This window comes from Rhinolophus sinicus, linkage group LG06 (genome assembly GCF_036562045.2).
Source record: "Rhinolophus sinicus isolate RSC01 linkage group LG06, ASM3656204v1, whole genome shotgun sequence".
NCBI lineage: Eukaryota > Metazoa > Chordata > Mammalia > Chiroptera > Rhinolophidae > Rhinolophus > Rhinolophus sinicus.
In genome coordinates this window covers 39,274,059-39,292,655 of record NC_133756.1, presented here as the reverse complement: position 1 = coordinate 39,292,655, position 18,597 = coordinate 39,274,059, and the positions used below count along the sequence as shown (strand labels likewise).

The following is an 18,597-nucleotide window of genomic DNA, read 5'->3' as shown; positions in this document are numbered from 1 at the left end:
CTAATTTTTTATAGAGGTTGGTCATTAGGACAAATATATGTTAGCAACTTTGTTACTAAAACATTATGTGAGCATGGTACATTTTTCAGCAATCTGTCTAGTATGTGATCGATTAAATTATTTCAATAAACAATGATATGAAATTTCCTTTAGGCTTTGAGCATAATTATTTTTGCTACATAAAAATACACTTCATTTTATTAACAAAATTTTGGTTATCAAATGTGTACTTGTTTTTATTTTGTTTTTGCATAACTTTTTCTGATAAAATTATATTATGAGATGATTTTTTTTCCTTACCTCTGTTGTTCACAGAAGAACCACTAAATCATTTTTGTAAAAACGTTTCAAGGTTTTATAAATTTTATCAAGAGTTTCTCTTACACCTTTCTTGAATTATTGTAATAAAAACGTTTAACATGAGACCTACCCTCTTAACAAATTTTTAAGTGTATAATACAGTATTGTTATCTATAGGCACAATGTTGTACAGCACATATCTAGAATTTTTTCATCTTGTATAAATGAAAATTTATACCCATTGAACAGTGACTCCCCATTTTTCCTCCCTCTAGCCTCTTAATTGTTAAGTATTCAAATCTTTCTCTTTTTAAAAACTCCTGGTGGTGTCTTTATCACTGCTGATTTTTTCTTTGTGTATAAACTGATCTAACTCTGCCAGATCCTCATCTGTCAGTGGCTTTGTTTTTTATTTCATCATTTTTCCATTAGTTTCATGAACTATATATTTCACAAAGCTCTGCATCTTTTATTTAAAAGCAATTTTATTTTTATCCAGCTATTCAACTCCTAGGCTTACAAACTAAAATCGAAGGAAAAGTAGTAGCGCCATGCTCCATACCCCCAGCTCCTTCTTCCTGCTACTCCAAGGAGATAGCATTTAATAATTGTAGCTGACTCTTCTGTGTACTTTTATGTTTCCAAATAACATGTTTATTTTGCTAAAATTTCTTTTCAATTTTAGATATTATCTACAAATTTCCACTGTGAAATGTAGAGATTTAATTCTCTTATAAATACTTCCTAATGTACTTATATAGCCCCTCTTCTATTATCCCAGTAGAATTATAGTATCACTATTTGGAGGTTAACTAGTACTTAATGTTTTAATTATTATGACTATGTAAATACTACTCACAGCTGAGCCACACAAGATATTAGGAATATGTTTGCTTTCATATACTAGTATTTTTTTGAAAACATGCTTGAAAATCTCATACCATTCAAACCACTACTATCCCCAAGCATATATTTATTTATATATACACATATATACATATATGTATATACATATATATGAATATGCATATATATGTGTATATGCATATGTATGTGTATATGTATATATATATACACACACATATGTATACACACATATATGTGTATGTGTGTGTGTGTGTGTGTGTGTGTGTATATATACACACACACACACACATATATCTCCCCCAAGATATTTCTGCTTGAGTCCTTCATTTTGCTGATTTATTCAGGACTGCTTCTTCTCTAAATCTGTTGTTAACAGCTACAATTTCTTTAACTGTGATCTTGAGAATTCTTTTGTCTCTATGCAGTAATGAGACCCTTATTTCCAGGATTCTGTATCTTCTTTTTTCTTGGTTTATTTTCTTATTTTAGTGCAGTTTTCTTCATTAGTTTACTGAGAAATTATACATGGGAGGTTAATTGTTTAAAACCTTGAAAGCCTAAACATGTCTTTATGCTACATTTAATATTTGGATGATGATTTTACTGTGTAGAACTTCTTTCAGAATTTTTTCAGAATTGCTTTATTGTCTTTTAGCCTTTAGTGTTACCTTTGAGAACTCCATTGCCTTTTAGTTCTTAGTTGATGTATATGAACTTCTGTTTATTTTTTTTCACATGCAACTGGAAACATCTAGCATTTTCTCTTTTATAGCAGGTGTTCTGCAAATTCACAGTGATTTGTCTCATAGATATTTGTTTGTTTGCTATGGTGGATTTTCTTTACATTCAATTTATTGTGGTTTTTCAATTTGAAATATTCCTCAGTTCTAGGTATTTCTTTTGTATTATTTTTTTTTGTGTGTGTGTGGTAAAATATATATAACACAAAACTTACCATTTAAACATTTTGAACTGTATATTATCTAAGTTTACAGTATTGTGTAACTATCATGATCATCCATTTATAGAACCTTTTCATCTTCTTCAGCTAAAGCTCTGTGCCCATTAAACGTTAATTCCCAATTCTCCCCTCCCCCAGATCCTGAAAACCACTATTGTACTTTGTCTCTAGAATTTGATTACTCTAGATATTTCATGTAAGTGGAGTGATATAATATTTGTCCTTCTGTGGCTGTCTTATTTCACTTAGCATAGTTTGTAAAGTTCATCCATGTTGTAACATGTCAAAACTTTTTCCTTATTAAGGCTGAATAATATTGAATTATATGTAGATACAACATTTTGCTTATCCATTTATCTGTTGATTGACAGTTGGGTTGCTTTCACATTTTAGCTATTGTGAATAATGCTGCTATGAATATGGGTATACAGATATCTCTTTGAGACCCTGCTTTCAATTGTTTTGGGTATATACCCTAAGGAGGAATTATTGGATCATATAATGTTTTTAATTTTTTGAGGAACAACCATACTGTTTTCTACAGCAGCTGTACCATTCTATATTTTCAAATACAGTACAGAAGTTTTCCAGTTTCTCCATATCCTAGCCAACACTTGTTCTTTCCTTTTTCTTTTCTTTTTTTTTTTTATGGTAGCCATCCTAATGTGTGCATGTGATTTTGATTTGCATTTCCCTAATGATTAGTGATGTTAATCATCTTTTCCTTTTCATGCTGGCCATTTGTATATCTTCTTTGCATAAATGCCTATTTAAATCCTTTTGCTCATTCCCTAATTGGATGATTGGCTTTTTGTTGTTGTTGGGTTATAGAATTTTTTACGTACTCTTGATATCTATCCCTTATCAGATACATGATGCATAAATATTTCTTTCCATTCTGTGGGTTACCTTTTTACTTTGTTGATAGTGTCCTTTGATCCAGAAACATTTATAATTTTAATGAAATCCAGAGTATTTATTTTTTCTTGTGTTGCGTGTGCTTTTGGTTTCGTATCCAAAAAATTGCAAAATCCAGTATCATGAAGCTTTTGCCCTGTGTTTTCTTGTAAGAGTTTTATAGTTTTAGCTCTTATGTGTAGGACTTTCATCCATTTGTTGTTAAATTTTGTATATGGTATAAAGTAAGGGTCCAACTTTACATTTTTGCAGGTGGACTCCAGTTTTCCCAGCACCATTTGTTGAAAAGACTAACCTTTCCCCCAGGTCTTTATACACATGTTGAAAATCATTAGACCATAAATATAAGAGTTTATTTCTAGGCTCTTACTCTTTTTCATTGATCTATACGTCTGTCTTTATATCAGAACCACAGTTTTGATTACCATAGCTTTGTAGTGAGTTTTGAAATGAAGAGGTTTGAGAACTTAGTTTTCTTCTTTTTCAGTATTGCTTTCACTCTTTGGGGTTCCTTATAATTCCATATGAATTTTAGGATAGATTTTCTGTTTGGACAAAAAATGCCATTGGCATTTAGATAGGGATTGCATTGAATTTGTAGATTACTTTCAGTAGTAGCTTAATAATATTCTTCCAGTCCATGAACATAGGATGTCTTTCCATTTATTTGTGTCATTTTAAATTTCTTTCAGCAACATTTTGTAGGTTTCAGTGTGCAAGTATTTTACCTCATTGGTTAAGTTGATTCTGTGTATTTTATTCCTTTTGAAACTATTGTAGATTGAATTGTTTTTTTAATCTTCTTTGTGGATTCTTCATTGTTACTGTATAGAAACACAAATTATGTTGTGTATTGGTTTTATATCTTATAACTTTTCTGAATTTGTCTATTCATTTTAGTGTGTGTGTGTGTGTGTGTGTGTGTGTGTGTGTAATGTTTAAGGTTTTTCATGTATAAGATTCTGTTCTCTATGAACAGAGATAATTTCAATTCTTCCTTTTTAATTTGCATGTCTTTTAATTCTTTTAGTGTTACCTTTGAGAACTCCATTGCCTTTTAGTTCTTAGTTCCTCTAAATGCTCTGGCTAGGACTCCCAGTACTATAATAAATTCAACTGGTGAAACCAGTCATCCTTGATTTATTCCTGATCTTAGAGGAAAATATTGTCAGCGTTTTACCACTGAATATGAGGTTATCAGTTGGTTTTTTCTTATGTGACCTTTTTGTGTAATTTCCTTCTATTCCTTGATAGTTTAATGTTGTTTTTTTTAATCTTCAATGGGTGCTGAATTTTGTCAGTGTTTTTCTGCATTGATTAGATGTTTATATGTTTTTTTTTCTTCTTTCTGTTAATGTGTACAGTAGCCCCCCCCCTTATCAATGGGGGATATGCTTTAAGAACCCCGGTGGATGCCTGAAACTTTGGATAGTACTGAACGCTATATATACTATGTATTTTTTTCCCTATACATGCATATCTATGATAAACTTTAATTTATAAATTAGGCATAGTAAGTGATAACAACAATAAATAATAATGAAATTAGAACAATTGTAAAAATATACTGTAAAAAAGTTATGTTAATGTGGTGACTCTGTAACACAAAATATCTTATTGTACTATACTCACCTGATTCTTTTTTGTTCAGGTCTCCTATTGAACCCCTTTTTGGATTTTTCAAATTGGTTATTTTATTGATCTTCGTCATAATTTCTGTTTGATTCCTTTTATAATTTTTATTTCTTTGTTGATATTCTTATTTTGTTTATATATTGCTTTCATTATTCCTTTAGTTCTCTGTCCATTGTTTTTGTCCCTTGGAGCATATTTAAAAGACATTTTAAGGTCTTTGTCCATAAGTCTGATATGTGTGTTTCTTCAGGAACAAAGTCTGGGGATTTATTTTGTTCCTTGTTACCCTGTTCTTTGTATGTCTGTGACTGTCTGTTGAAAATTGGGAATTTGTAAAATAGACACCTCTTCCGCTCTTTGCAGACTTGTGTGGCAGACTCTTGCTATTTAGATCAGCTCAGTTGGAAGGCTCAAGTTCTTCTTAGGTCCTTTGTGGGTGTGCATCCTGTCTGGGCCGGTATATGTATGGTTCTTTTCTTTTGATTTTCCCCAGGTGCTTTTAAGTGTCTTAATTTCCCAGAGTCCCTCCCCAGCTTTATTTTAGGGCCTTAGATTTTCTATTGTATTTTTCTGCCCACAATTGTTTTCCCAGGAGTCTGGATCTGCATCTTCCCTGAAGTTTTTAATGCACCATGGTGGCCACCATTTCCTCCTGTTGTTTCCATCCTGTGATCTAAACTATATTGCCATGTCTCTTCAAACTTTGAGTCAGGTGAGACACAAACTGCTCCCTCAAGCAGCCCAGACACAGGTTATAACATTCCAAATAAGTTCTGCTCTGTTCCTTCCATCCTAAGAGAGACAAACTAAAAATAGGCCGCTTCCTCCTGACTGTGCTGCATCGCACTGGGGAAGGTGTGGGGAAGGACAAGTACAGCTGCCATGGGATTTCTTACTGCTTTAAAAGTGGATTTTTCTTAGGGATCTCTTAATATAGAGTCTTGGATGGCCCATCTGAGAATGGACTCATTGATCTGGTATAAACCAACTGATCCAACCAAGCACAAAAAATGTGTACTAATATTGGCAAGTTTTTTCAATAAAATTTATAAAACTTCTAAAAAAAAGTGGATTTTTCTTGATTGGATGTTTACTTACTTGCATAAATGTTTGACTCATTTCCAGAGTTTCTATGAAGTTATTTCAGTTATTCTGTAGTTACTTACTTGATATTTCTGTGGGAGGATGAGGTCATGGGGCTTCCTAGTCTACCATCTTTAAGACTTACTATTTTTGTATTTATTTTATAGTTTCTGTTCCATTTTCTCTCTGTTTTTTAAATCTTCATTAAATGTATTGGGGTAACATTGGTTAGTAAAGTTATATCCATTTCAAGTGTACATTTCTATAATATATCATCTATATATTGCATTGTGTGTTCACCACCCAGAGTCAGTTTTCCTTCCATCACCATATATCGAACCCTCTTTATCCTCTTCTGCCTCTCCTCACCTCTTACCCTCTGGTAACAACGAAACTGTTGTCTGTATCTATGATTTTTGTTTGTTTGTTTGTCTTTTTCTCTTACTAGGACTTCTATTATTCAGATGGACCTGGGCTGACCCTCTAACTTTCCTCTTTTTAAAATTATTTCCTCATCTCTTTTTTATGTTTGTTCTCTTTTCCGGGATATTTACTCATTTTTTTCTTCTACTTATGTTTCTTAATTACTTAGTTAAATTTCTAAAATATATACAGTTGTTCTTGGTTCATAGATGCAATATCTTCTCTACATCTCTGAGGATATTAATACCATACAGATTTGCTTTTTAGTTTGTTTTTGTGGGTGGTTTTTCTGCATGTCATATTTTCCTATTCCCCCAGTTACTTTATTCTTAGAGCTTTTTTTGCAAAAATGCTCAAGGATTACTTTGTTGTTTTTTTACTTGTATTTACAAATAATGTTCTGAAATGCTACTTAGAAACTGTGTTCATATATGTGTTTGGGTTTTATTGATTTCTGAGCTTTAATGTAGGATAACAGAGTCCAGACTCTATTCAGGGACCTATGATACAAGGTTTCTTCAGAAGAAGAATCCTCCAATATTTCCTATGCTATATGAGTAACTGCCAGTGTTCTCAGCAAAACTTGATATGAAGACTTTTATTTCCCAGTTTTCGCCCTCATCCCTCATCCTTAATTGTACCTGAAGTTCCTGAATCCAGAATCTCTTTGGTTTAATTTCTCCGGGAGGTGAATCTTTAGTCTCCTGTCAGGAAAGAGGGGTCTAAGAGTCAGTCACCTGGTGATGTGTGGTTGCTGAAGGATCAGTTGATATATTAGGATGGTGCAAAAGTAATCGCAGTATAAAAGATTGAAACTAATTGCAAAAACTGCAATTACTTTTGCACCAACCTAATGTGTCTTCCAAACAGTTCTTTAAAGTATGCTTCCACTTTCCCTCCTTTTTAGTGTTCATTGTGATTCAGCTTTCCTCTTCTTTGCTTGCCCACATCAAACCTTAAATAGCAATTTTATAGTGTCTGTTGTCAGTTACCTTTTACCCATCTGCTTTCTAGCTTGCAAATGTTTTCTGGTGTGTCTGCTGTTTTCTGCCTTTCTTTCTCATTGTTTTTGTGTGTTTATTTTATTTTTGATCATGGTACTGGGGAGCAAGGAGGGAGAAAAAAAAACAAAAAAACAACAACAACCTATGTTTAAAGTATTTAATCCATTATTTTTGACCTGAAATCTATGTTGGTATTTTAAATTAAACTAACTTGTATCTTCATTTTATGTTAGATGTGGAAAAGTCGGAAGGGAAGAAGGAGGGAGTAGGGAGTTTTGGGACACCTGTGTGTTCCAGGCAAGAGATGTCTGAACCCTTGGAAAACTTCACTTATAAATCATGCACAGTCCTGATTGACTTCCCTCTCAAGTAAACGCTTTGTGCAGCTACTAGCAATGGATTGTGAAAATTAAAATGCCTTAGCCATCTCAATGATTGATAATGTCACATTGTAACTTTTATTTATTATTTGTTTATTAGTTTCATGTGTACAAAACAATGTAATACTTAGACATTTACACCCCTCACAAAGTGATAACCCGCACAGTCTACTACCCCTCTGACATCGTTTGTAGCTGTTACAATTCCATTGACTGTATTCCCTATGTGATTCAGCTTTCCCTATGTGACTCCACATTCTGTAAAGAAAACACACACACACACACTATATATATATATATATATATATATATATATATATATATATATATATACACACACACACACACACACACACACACACACACATATGTATCGTTCTAATGTATGTATATATATATAAAATTATAGTTGCCATTCCATATTATTCAACATCACCTTCAAGTGTACAGTGCAGTGGTCAGACATCTTGCACAGTCCATGTAGTGGTCTCCCTAGTAAGACAAGAGCTCATCTGACACCCTACAAAATCTTTACAACATTATTGATTATATTACACAAACTGTATTTCATATCACTGTGGTAATATTGTGACAACTAATTTGTACTTTCTAATCCTTTTATTTTCTTCCCCATTCCCACCCCCTCCCATCTAGCAACCATCAGTTATTCCCCCCTTACATCTCTGAGTCTATTTCCATTTTCTTTGTTCATTTATTCTTTTCTTTAGATTCCACATATAAGTGAGATCATATGGTATTTGTCTTTCTCTGTCTGACTTATTTCACTTAGCATTATATTCTCCAGATCCACCCGTGTCGTTGCAAATGGTAAGATTTCATTCTTCTTTATGACCAAGTAATATTCCATTGTATAAATGTACCACAGTTTTTTTATCCAGTTGCCTACCGATAGGCATTTTGGTTGTTTCCATGCCTTGGCTATTGTGAATAGTACTGCAATAAACATAGGGGTGCATACATTTTTTTGAATTAGTGTTTTGGATTTCTCTGGATAGATACCCAATAGTGGAATTATTGGGTCAGAGGTAGTTCCTTTTTCAATTTTTTGAGTAACCTCCATGTTGTTTTCTATAGTCGCTGCACCAATCTACAATCCCACCAACAGTGCTCAAGGGTTCCCTTTTTTCCACATCCTTGCCAGCACTTGTTGTTTGTTGATTTTTTGATGATAGCCATTCTGACTGAGGTGAGGTGATATCTCATTATGGTTTTTATTTGCATTTCTCTAATGAACAGTGAGGTTGAGCATAAAACAAAAAGGCATCCTACTGAATAAGAGAAGATATTTGCCAATGATACATCTGATAAGGGGTTAATATCCCAAATTTATAAAAAACTCATACAACTGAACAACAAAAAAACCCCCACAAACAAACAAACAAACAAACAAACAAACAAACCCAATTAAAAAATGGGTAGAGGACATACAGAGAATTTCTCTAAAGAGGACATACAGATGGCCAACAGACATGAAAAAATGTTCAACATCACTAATCATTAGAGTAACGTTTAATTTAATTTATTATTTCTGTTTTACAGAGGAGGAAAATTGAGTTTAAAGAGCTAAGATAATGTGTCCAAGGTCACATAATCCCAAAATGTCAGAGCGGGTACTATTTCCAGGCTCTGTTTCATGATTCAAAGTCTAATGCCCTTTCTATTTAACTATGATGTCTCCCGAGGACTGTAAATGTATTGCTATGAGATAATTAAATCTAATGCATGGGAATATGGTTGTATTCGATTAAGCTATCTGAATCTATGAAAACTAATAAATTCTGTCATTTTCTCCGTTAATCTGAATATTGTGCTACCACCTATTTTATATAAAATTCTATTTCTCCTATTTATTTTTAATATTTCAGATATTAAAAAAGTCATGGGAGTTGAAAACTATCTTATCTAAAATAATTATAATAAGAATTAGAGAGAAAATAACATTTTTCTCAAATTTCTTCCGTTTAAATCACAGCCAATTACCTTATACTTGCTTTAACAAAATGGTTAATTTTAAAAGCAGCCAGATATTTTACTGATGTTGCTTGAATAGATTATTGTTTCTTGGCATGAGTTTTTATTAATTCATTATTAAAAACTACTTTTGTTTTTTTTTTCACCAAGTAATATTTTCTGTTACTTTTCAAATACATTTTGTGCATTTTCCTTTTTTTAATTTTTCAATTACAGTTGATTTCAATATTTTATATTAGTTTCAGGTGTACAGCATAGTGGTTAGACATTTATAGATTTTATGAAGTTATCCCCCAGTAAGTCTAGTACCCACCTGGCACCATACATAGCTATTACAGTGTTATTGACTGTCTGCCCTATGCTGTGCTTTATATTCCCATAACTATTTTGTTACTACCAATTTATACTTCTTAATTGCTTCACCTTTTTCACTCAGCCCCCAACCTTCCTTCCAACTGGCAACCATCAGTCTGTTCTCTGTATCTATGAGTCTTTTTCTGTTTTGTTTGTTTATTTATTTCGTTTTTTAGATTCTTCATATAAGTGAAATCCTGTGGTATTTGTCTTTCTCTGTCTGACTTATTTCACTTAGCATAATACTCTCTAGGTTCATCCATGTTATCGCAAATGGTAAAATTTCATTCTTTTTATGGCCAAGTAGTATTCCAGTGTGTATATACAAGTATAGTGTGTGTGTGTGTGTGTGTGTGTGTGTGTGTGTCTGTCTGTCTGTCTGTGTGTACCACATTTTCTCTATCCACTCTTGTATTGATGGGCACTTCGTTTGCTTCCATATCTTGGCTATTTTAAATAACTCTGCAGTGAACATAGAGAGGCATATATCTTTTCAAATTAGTGTTTTGGATTTCTTTGGATAAATACCCAGAAGTAGAATTGCTGGGTCATAAGGTAGTTCCATTTTTAATTTTTTGAGGAACATCCATACTGTTTTCCATAATGGCTGCACCAATTTACAATCCTACCAATAGTGCACAAGGGTTCCCTTTTCTCCACATCCTCACTAACACTTGTTGTTTGTTGATTCATTGATGACAGCTATTCTGACAGGTGTGAGGTGATATCTCATTGCAGTTTTAATTTACGTATCTCTGTTGATTAGTGACATTGATTGGTCATCTGTATGTCCTATTAGAAGAAATATCTATTCGTGTTCTCTGCCTGTTTTTTAATCAGATTGTTTGTTTGTTTGTTTTTTTGGTGTTAAGTTGTATGAGTTTTTTATAAATTTTGTATATTAACCCCTTATTGAATGTATCATTGGTGAATATCTTCTCCCAGTTAGTAGGTTGTCTTTTGTTTTGTTGATGGTTTCTTTTGCTGTGCAAAACCTTTTTAGTTTGATGTAAATCTCATTGTTTATTTTTTCTGTTGTTTCCTTTTCCCTAGAAGATATATCAAAAAGTATATATATTTCTAAGAGCGATGTCAGAGAGTTACTGCCTTTGTTTTCCTCTAGGAGTTTTTTGGTATTGGGTCTTACATTTAAGTTTTTAATCCATTTTGAGTTCATTCTTGTATATGGTGTAAGAGGGTGGTATAATTTTCTTTCTTGCATGCATGCATTGGTCCAGTTTTCCCAACACCATTTATTGAATAGAATGTCTTTATCCTATTGCATATTCTTGGCTCCTTTTTCATAGATTGATGGACCATATAGGCATGGGTTTATTTCAGGGCTCTCTCTATTCTGTCCCATTGATCTATGTGTCTGGTTTTATGCCGGTACCATGCTGTTTTGACTACTATAGCCTTGTAGTGTAGTTTGGTATCTGGTAGCATAATACCTCCAACTTTGTTCTACTTTCTCAAGATTCCTTGGTTATTTGGGATCTTTTATGGTTTCATATAAATTTTAGAATTATTTGTTCTAGGTCTGTGAAAATGCCATTGGTGTTTTGGCAGGGATTGTTTTGAATCTATAGATTTCCTTGGGTAGTACAGACATTTTAATTATGTTAATTTTTCCTAGCCATGAGCACAGTATATGCTTCTATTTATTTGTATCTTCTTTAGTTTTTTTTCTTCAATGTCTTCTAATTTTCTGAGTACAACTATTTTACCTCCTTGGTTAAATTTATTCCTAGTGTGTTTTCTTTTCCTTTAAGGCAATTGTAAATGGGGTTATTTTCCTAATTTCTCTTTCTGGTAGTTTGTTATTGGTGTATAAAAATGTAACTGGTTTCTAAAAGTATCCTGCCACTTTGCTGAATGTATTTATTAGTTCTAATAGTTTTTGGTGGAATCTTTGGAGTCCTCTATATATGATATCAAGTCATCTGCAAGTAATGAAAGTTTTACTTCCATTAGCCATTTGGATACCTTTTATTTCTTTTTCTTGTCTGATTGCTGTGGCTAGGACTTACACTGCTATGTTGAATAAAAGTGTTGAAAGTGGACTTCCTTATGTTGTTCCTGATCTTAAGCAAAATACTTTCGGCTTTTCATTATTGAGTATGATGTTAGCTGTGGGTTTGTCATATATAGGCTTTATTACATTGAGGTATGTTCCCTCTATTCCCACTTTGCTAGAGTTTTTATCATAAATGGATGCTGGATTTTGTCAAGTACTTTTTCTGTTTTTACTGATACAATCATGTGATTTTTATACTTCTTTTTGTTTTTGTGGTATATCATGTTAATTGATTTGTAGATATTTAGTCAAACTTTCATCCCAGAAATAAATCCCACCTGATCATGGTATATGATATTTGTATTGTATTTCTGAATTCAGTTTTTAAATATTTTGCTAAGGAATTTTGCATCTATGTTAATCATGGATATTGGCTTATAGTTTTCTTTTTTTGTAATGTCTTTGTCTGGTGTTGGAATCAGGGTAATGGTGGACTTGTAAAATGAGATTGGGAGCTTTCCCTCCTCATGAAATTTTTGCAACAGTTTGATAAGGATAGGTGTTAATTCTTCTTTGAATCTTTGGTAAAATTCACCCATGAAGCCATCTGGTCCAGGATTTTTATTTTTGGGAATTTCTTGATTATTGATTCAGTTTTATTAATAGTCATCAGATTGTTCATATTTTCTGTTTCTTTATCCAGTCTTGGAAGATTGTATGTTCCTAGGAATTTAGACATTTCTTCCAAATTGTCCAATTTGTGGGTATATAATTGTTTGTAGTATTTTCTTATAATCCTTTTTATTTCTGTGATGTCAGTTGTCATTTCTCCTCTTTCATTTCTGATTTTATTTGGGTTGTCCCTCTTTTGTTTATTTATTTGAATTTTTATTAAATTTACCAGGGTGACATTGGTTAGTAAAATTATATAGGTTTCAAGTGTACAATTCTATAAACATCATCTATATATTGCATTGTGTGTTCACCACCCAAAGTCAATTATTTTTCTATCATAATATATTTGACCCCCTTTACCCTTTTCTTCTACCCCGTCTCCACCCTTACTATCTGGTAAACAGTAAACTGTTGTCTGTGTCTATGAGTTTTTGCTTGTGTGTTTGTCTTATTTGTTTGTTGCTTTCAGTTCTATAACCCACATACGAGTGAAATCATGATTCTCAACTTTTTTTTGTCTGACTTATTTCACTTAGCATAATCTCAAGATCCATCCCTATTGTTGCAAATGGAAGTATTTCATCTTTTCTTATGGCTAAGTAATATCCCATTGTATATATATATATATATATATACAATGGGATATTACTTCATCTTTATCCAGTTATCTATTGGAGGATACTTTCATTGTTTCCATGTCTTGGCAGAAAAACAGACACACAGGCCAATAAAATTTATACATTTTGGATTTTTAGCCCCTTATCAGAAGTGTAGCCTCTCTTTTATTTTTGATCAGTCTGGTTCATGGTCTATCAGTTTTGTTTATCTTTTCAAGGAAATTGAGCTTGGTTTCATTGAACTTTTGAATTTTTTTTAGACTCTATTATGTTTATTTCAGTTCTGGTATTCCTTTCTTCTACTTACTTTGGCCTTTGTTGTTCTTTTTTCTAGTTCCTTTAGGTGTAAGTTTAGATTGTTTATTTGAGATTGTTCTTGTTTCTTTAGGTAAGCATGTATTGCTATGAATTTCCCGCTTAGAACTGTTTTTGCTGTGTCCCACAGATTTTTGGTTTGTTGTATTTTCATTTGTCTCACAATATCTTTTTATTTCTTCCTTCATCTTGTTGGTAACTCATTCATTGTTTATTTAGTACCATGTTATTTAGTCTCCATATGTTTGTATATTTTTTCAGTTTTCTTTTTGTAATTCAGTTCTAGTTTTATACCATCATGGTCAGAGATTGATATGATGTCAGTCTTCTTAAATTTATTGAGACTTGTTTTGTGGCCTATCATGTGGTCTATCCTGAGAAATGTTTCTCATGTGCTTGAAAAGAATGTACATTGTGCTGCTTTGGGGTGAAGTACTCTAAAATTATCAATTAAATTTGTCTGTCTAATTTGTGATTTAAGGCCACGGTTTCCTTGTTGATTTTCTGTCTGGATGATCAATTATTGATGTCAATGGAGAGTTAAAGTCCCCTACAATTACTGTATTACTGTTGACCTCTCCCTCTTTGTCTGTCAATATTTTCTTTATGTATTTAGGTGCTGCTACATTGGGTGCCTAAGTGTTTACAAGGGTTATATCCTCTTGTTTGATTTATCTCTTTATCATTATGTAGAGTCCTTCTTTGTCTCTTGTTATAGTCTTTGTTTTAAAGTATATTTTGTCTGATATACATGTTACTACCCCAACCTTTTGTCTGTTTGTTTCTATTTGCATGAAATATCTTTTTCCATCCCTTCACTTTCGTTTTATGTGTGTCTTTCGATCTGAAATGGGTCTCTTGTAGACAACATATGTATGGGTCTTTTTTTCTTACCTATTCAACTGCCTTGTGTCTTTTTAATCCATTTACATTTAAAGTGATTATTGATAGTTATGCAGGTATTGTCATTTTATTATTCATATTTATGTTCCCCCCTCCTCCTTCCTAGAAAAGTCCCTTTAATATTTCTTGTAATGCTAGTTTGGTGGTGATGAATTCCTTTAGTTTTTTGTTTGTTTGTTTTGTTTTGTTTTGTTTTTTCTTGTCTGGGAAGCTCTCTGTCTGTCCTTTGATTCTAAAGGATAGCCTTCCTGGATAGAGTAATCTTATTTGTAGGTCCTTGCTTTTCATCACTTTGAATATTTCATGCCAATCCCTTCTTGCCTGCAAAGTTTCTGTTGAAAAATCAGCTGACAGTATTCTGGCAGCTCCCTTGTAGGTAACTAACTGCTTTTCTCTTGCTGCTTTTAAGATTCAATCATTGTCTTTAACCTGTGTCATTTTAATTATGATATACCTTGATGTGGGCCTCCTTCGGTTCATCTTGATTGGGACTCTCTGTGCTTCCTGAATTTGTATATTTCTTTCTTTCACAAGTTAGGGAAGTTTTTCTGTTATTATTTCTTCAGATAGGTTGTTAATTATTTGCTCTCTGTCTTCTCCTTCTGGAAACTCTGAGATGCAAATGTTGGTACACTTGTTGTTGTCCCAGAGGCTTCTTAATTCATCCTATTTTGTTTTTTTTAGATTCTTTGTTCTTTTTTTTCTTTTTGCTGTTCTGATTGGGTATTTTCTGCTACCTTACCTAGAAATCTGATTCAATTCTCTGCTTACTCTAATCTGCTGTTAATTCCTTCTAATCTATTCATTCCAGTTATTGTGTTCTTCATTTCTGGTTCTTTTTTATGGGTTCTATGTCCTGTTTTATGTTTACTATATCTTTGTTGAAGTTCTCACTGAGTTGATCTATTCTTCCCCTAAGTTTGTTGACCATCTTTATAACAAGTGTTTTGAAATCTCTATCTGGTAGATTGCTTGGCTCCATTTAGTTTATTTCCTTTTCTGGGGTTTTCTCCTGTTCTTGCATTTGGGACATGTTTCTATGTCTCTTCACTTTGGCTAACTCTTTGTGTTTTTTCTATCCATTAGGTAAATCTGCTACATCTCCTAGTCTTGACAGGGTGGTCTTATACAGTAGGTGTCCTGTGAGGTGCAGTGTTACAGTCACCCTGGTCACCAGAGCCGAGTGCTCCAGGAGTGTACCTTGTCTGTGTCGTGTGTGCCCTTCTATTGTAGTTCAGCTTTGATTGCTGTTGGAGCATCAGTGGGTGGGGTTGGCCCTCAGACTGACAGGCCATGATCACGGTGGGGGATAAGCACATGGAGTGGCACTCGCCCCAGAGGGGCTCTGGCAGATAGTACACAGGGTATTTTTCTATTTATGATTATTTTAATCTACTTTACCAATTTTTACATAATAGCATATATACAAAGTCATATAGGATGAGAAGTACCTTTTCCTTTTAGCAGTGTCTCTCTTAAATATAAAGATTTTTCCTTTCAGAATGAGTAGCATAATTTCTTTGTCTGATTATGCTCAAATATGGGATCAACAAACCTTGCTTTGGAAGACCAGGAAGTTTGGCATTCTCCTTCTACCATTTAGTTACTATTAAATAACTGCATTGTGTTTGAGATGCAACCTTTTCTGCACTAATTTTTTTCTCCTAAATTGAAAGATAAGCAATGCCAGGAGTACTGAGTGGAAGCAAGCTGGGATAGTCTCATAAGAAGTAGTATCTTTTAATTTTCATAATTTTCATAAAGGGAATCCTTTTCAAATCTGGCTTCTACCTATTCTTTGGCATTTGTGAAAACTTAGTTATGATAAATGCATTAAGTCCATTGGATCAATCTCTTCATTGTTATTTAGATACTCTATTTCTTTGCTAATTTTTCTTTTGTCAACTTAACCAAGAAGTAAAAGGTACATTGAAGTCTTCCACCATAATTGCGGATTTCTTTGCTTCTCCCTAATTCTATCAAATTTTGTTTACTATATAATGAGGTGATTTAATTAAGGACTACATGATTAACATTGTTACATATTGTTGGTGAGCTGAACTTTCATCATTTTGTATATACCTTATTTATCCTTATAATGTTTTTTTCTCATACTCTTTTTTGCCTGAAATTAGTATATCTGTACCAGATGTATTTTGATTAAAATTTTCCTAATATAGTTTTCCATCCTTTTACTTATGACATATATATATATAGCAAATAACTAAGCCATCTTATTTAGCCTATCATTATCTATTATATTTATTGAAATAGTTAGGTATGTTTTTGTCTGCTACTTTTTTTGTGGTTTGTTCTACGCTTTCTGTTTTCTTCTGTCTTGTTCTTTTCATAATTGTTATCTACATTCCTTCTTCACTGTGACTTTTTTATTTTGAAATAATTTCACATTAAAAAGGGTACAAAAATTACAAATTATTCTTGAATATTCTTCACCTATTCCCCAAATGCTATCATCTTACATAATCATAATACAATTATAAAAACCAGGTAGTTAACATTAATACAATACCATTAACTTATCTATGGGCCATATTTGTGTTTTGCCAATTATCTGATGAACGTCCTTTTTCTTGTCCAAGATCCAGTCCTACTATCATCTAGGTTTTAATTTTGTCATTGTATATTTAAATACATGTCTGTTCTGTTTCTTTGGTTTTAGCTTTAAGAAAAAAAGAAAAGAAATAGTAAATCTCACCAAGCTATTGATCAACCTCACTTTCAATTTGCAACATCTCCTATATTTATTTCTTATTTTATTTCATCTCCTTTTCCTTCAAAAGTGTTTGTAATGTGGGGCTATAATAGAAAATCTTCTTTCACCTTTTATCAGAAACTATTTTTTACCCTCACATTTGAGCAACAAGTTAACTAAATTTTAATGTCTGTGTTCAAAATTATTTTCTTTCAATACTTTAAAACATTCCTTTTTTGTTGTTGTTGTTGGTGTTTTCTTTTTGCTTTTAGTATTGTTATTGAGAAATCTCATGTCATTTTATTCTTGTTCCTTTAGAAGCTTTTATAGCTGTCTCTTTGTCTTTGGTATCCTTAAATTTCACTAGTGTGTGTGTGTGTGTGTGTGTGTGTGTGTGTGTGTGTTTTCCTCTTGCTCTCTTCTATATGGCATGTCTTCCATTATTTCTTCACGTGGTTTTTTGTTTGTTTGTTTGTTTGTTTGTTTGTTTTCTCCATTTTTAGTTTTCTCTCCTTCTGGAACACTAGTTACCTAAGTACTTTTACTTCTGTCCTACATTTCTTTTAACATTTTTTTTTATATGTCTCTATCTTTCCCAGACTTCTTTTGGGAGAATATCTCAGTGTTAACTTTAAACTCATGGATTATACTTCAGTAGCATTCATTTTATTATCTGTACCATCTACCTGTTTTCATTTATGTACTTTTATCTTTTTTGTAATTTTTGTTTCATATTGCTTTTTCTTCCCTTTTTTTATTTGGTACATTCAATATAATTATTTAAAATTCTTACAGAATTGTACACCTGAAACCTATGTAACTTTACTAACAATTGTCACCCAATAGACTTTAACTAAAAGAAAAGGAAAAAAATTATTGTTCTAAGTTTGCTTTCCGTAGCATCTGTTGTCCAACTTGTATCCTTTCTCTTGATGTGGTTTTATTTTAGCCTGTGAGATCAGACTCCTGAGGGTATTGCATTCTCTGTTTCATGATGTGAATTGATAAATTGCCAATTTTAGACCTAATCTATGTCAATACATTTCTCCTTGAAATCTATGGTAATTTCAAGGAGAGGAGAAGGGATAAGCTCTCTGACAGAGACCACCAAGCTCTACAAATAACACACTCCCATATGATGTTATATCACCAATTTTTCAGATCAGTTAGTCTTTAAAATCTTAGAGAGGGAGAATCTACTTAGCTTGTAGTCCACTATTCGCAGGCCATATCTTCATAGCAATTTTTTCTTGCCCATATTATTCCAGTAGAATCCCAACTGTCATTCTTGCTACCAATACATTATTTTAAAACATATATCTGATTATATAATTTTCTTGCCCCAACTTAAAAAAATGAGAAAGACCATTTCCTATAGAATAAACATTTTGGTTTGGCCCTCAAGTCCTTACATAATCTGGTTTCAGATTATTTTCTTTT

The 18,597-nt window shown here is 32.6% G+C and overlaps 1 protein-coding gene across 1 annotated transcript in view; it reads left to right on the top strand.

The window, feature by feature from the left end:
* Positions 1 to 18,597, top strand: part of LRRIQ3 (leucine rich repeats and IQ motif containing 3) — a 144,727-nt gene that overhangs the window by 94,844 nt on the left and 31,286 nt on the right. The window lies entirely within an intron of this gene.